Here is a 2,941-nt window from a genome sequence, read left to right on the forward strand (position 1 = left end):
GAATTATTATATTATGTATGGCAAAAATAAACACAATTATTAAGAATGAGTGAAGTGTTAAGTGAGTGAATGGATATATATACATATATATGTATATATTTCATGAGATATTTGAATATTTTAAAAATGCCGCTGCCGTATTGGAAAACTTACTTTCTCCTCCTTTTTCGTATTATAGTGATTTAGTAAAATGCCTTTTTATTTTTTAATTTTTTTTAAATTTTTTTTAATGTTTATTTATTTTTGGGACAGAGAGAGACAGAGCATGAACAGGGGAGGGTCAGAGAGAGAGGGAGACACAGAATCGGAAACAGGCTCCAGGCTCTGAGCTGTCAGCACAGAGCCTGACGCGGGGCTCGAACTCACGGACCGCGAGATCATGACCTGAGCCGAAGTCAGACGCCTAACCGACTGAGCCACCCAGGCGCCCCTAAAATGCCTTTTTAAACATTTAGAAAAATTCTTAAAGCCCACATTAGAATTAGTTCAGACAAACAGGTGACAAATGATAATTTGTCTTTTTCATTTTCAAAAAGATTGCTATTACGTGTTTTTTGCTTTCATTTATAAACTAAGTAGATTCAAAGTGTATAGAAAAATATAGCAGTATTGAGAGATACAGATGATTTCATTAAATCATGTTAGCATTTGTAACATGCCATTTACTGCCTCCTTCTAAACAGACCGTTCTAACATTACATAATCTCAAGTACAGATCCAACGTATTCTATCTACTACAGTGCTTTCTATAAAGAGACAGGGAAGAAACGTGGACTCCGTTACTGTGTTTTTGCCACTTATGAACAAATTACATTCATTTGGCTTATCACATATATGTAATATCTCTTCGGGATTTATCATATATATATATGTATAAAAACATTAATTTTGAAATGGTGAGGTTCTGTAAGTGCCTGTGAATTCATAATACACGGGGTGCCTTGCAACCAAATATATATTCAGTTCCCAGCATTATTAGTGTTTCCAGTTTCAATAACTATAATATTACCACCTTTGGACTTTTATGGCATCTTTCATCCGTGGATCTTAAAGGGCTTTACAAACATTAATTCGCACAACATTCTTGTGAGGTACAGAAATGTCATTAACCCCATATTACAGATGAGGAAACAAGCGCAGGAAGGTTAATAATACATGCACCACTCTCTACTTGTACAGTGCCTTTCATTCAGGGAACTCTAAGCACCCTGGACCCTTTCTTTGTGATGCTGGTAGAGAACAGAACTGTCACAGACTTACAGATTGACTCCTGGCAGACTTTTACCAAATAGTATGTAGTTTGAGAAATCGCCCCCATAGTATATAGATCAATAAATAATATTGAGTTATATTCAAATAGTTTTCAGTTGTAATTGGGAATCGTGGATTCTGATTTATCCTTAACTTCCTCTTTAGTTTTTCTGTCTAGTTTTACTTTTCCCCCTAGGTAGGATTAGGTAATTATGCAACATGGGCAACAGACTATATCGAATTGTGTTTTGCATACAAAAAAAGAGCACTTCAAAATTAACGAACATACAATGACATGATACTGGGTTTGTTGCTGCTTTTCAGGCATTAATGGTTACTCATTTAGATGGAAAAAAGAAAAGAAACAACTTAAGTTTTATGTATTTTTATAGTTTTCATCTTCTTTGCTAATCTTTTTTAATGTCGAAACCAGTTTTTTACGTCTTCCAACTACTCAGTCCTCAATATTCACATATTCGGAGTCGTATTCTCTATGGTTAAGAGACAAGGGGCCTGATCTGAGTCACCCACAGCCATTGTTTTCTCTATCACTGATCTCTTCCTAAAAACATTGGAGCTCCTCTTTCCAGTACATCTCTCTCAGTCTTTTTACTATTGGATTTTACTAAGGGATCCATTAGTATTATTTCTTTGCTCCTCTCTCGCCCACCTAAGATTATTAACGCGTTTTGTGTCCTGAAGGGCTCAAGGTACTGTGCTGGGCACTCGGAATACAGTGATATACGAGACAGACTGGCTTACAGGAGCTTACAATGTGGATGTGGAGACAGACCTTAAAGGGGAAATTATAATTGCATCAATTACATGACCATGCAAAATCTCAGTGGAAAAAAAAAAAAAAAAGATCTGTAAATGGTGAGTCCACAGGCTGGTAGCACAGTCCTCACTTAATAGAGAAGAACTGGAGTAGAGAAGAACTGACCAGTGATTCAGGGAAAAAGAAAATACCTTGATTCCTTGATTCCTGTCGACAGATTTTGAAACGCGATCCTTGGAGTAGAGACCAGCTGAGTGGGGGACCTGTGCTTATTCACACGGGACAGGCTGGAGTAGCTCGAATGAAATCTCTCAGGAGTGCTTCAGGTGGGCCCGTACAGAAGCTAGCTGGGATGCTTGCATCAAAACGTAGGTGACGAATACATAAGAAAGAAATACAAGAAGCACAAGAAAGAAGACACATTGCGTGCGTTTCTTTTTCTTTCAACGTGAAGGGAATCTTTCCCTGCCTAAAAGTTGCTCCTTAGACTTGCACACTGTCTTCCCTCATCACTGCTTTCTGGGAATCTCCTCGCTAAATCTTGACTTCACCTGTTCCTTCTGCACCTTCATCTAGCAATGCGGAGCCCGTGCTGAAAGCTCTTGGTCCCCCTTTTGTCCCTAAATATTGACCGGCTTTATTCCCTCACAGGAAAAGGATTGCCCCTGAAGGAGCAAAGAATCTTTTTAAAGATACAGTTGTGGGTACCAAAACAGTGTTTGCCTCAGGCCAGCATGCTTTAGCTTAATTGTGCACAAGAGCACTTGGGGTGATGTATGAGCACACATGTGTTTGAAGGAGGGTTGCTCACGATATATGTCATCAAGAGGGGGCAAGAACATGTCTGTGGACATATCCAGATTTTCACCGATAGGCACAGAGATTTTTGAATGTTATGCTTAATCTCAACAA

The 2,941-nt window shown here is 38.5% G+C and overlaps 1 long non-coding RNA gene across 2 annotated transcripts in view; it reads right to left on the reverse strand.

Annotated features, from left to right (window-relative positions):
- Positions 1-421: 421 nt before the first annotated feature.
- Positions 422-2,941, reverse strand: part of LOC122481393 — a 5,936-nt gene continuing 3,416 nt past the window's right edge. For both annotated transcript variants that reach the window (XR_006296845.1, XR_006296844.1), the window contains exon 4: positions 422-2,384. This is a non-coding gene — a long non-coding RNA (uncharacterized LOC122481393). The remainder of the gene's footprint in view (positions 2,385-2,941) is intronic.

Source organism: Prionailurus bengalensis, chromosome C1 (assembly GCF_016509475.1).
Source record: "Prionailurus bengalensis isolate Pbe53 chromosome C1, Fcat_Pben_1.1_paternal_pri, whole genome shotgun sequence".
NCBI lineage: Eukaryota > Metazoa > Chordata > Mammalia > Carnivora > Felidae > Prionailurus > Prionailurus bengalensis.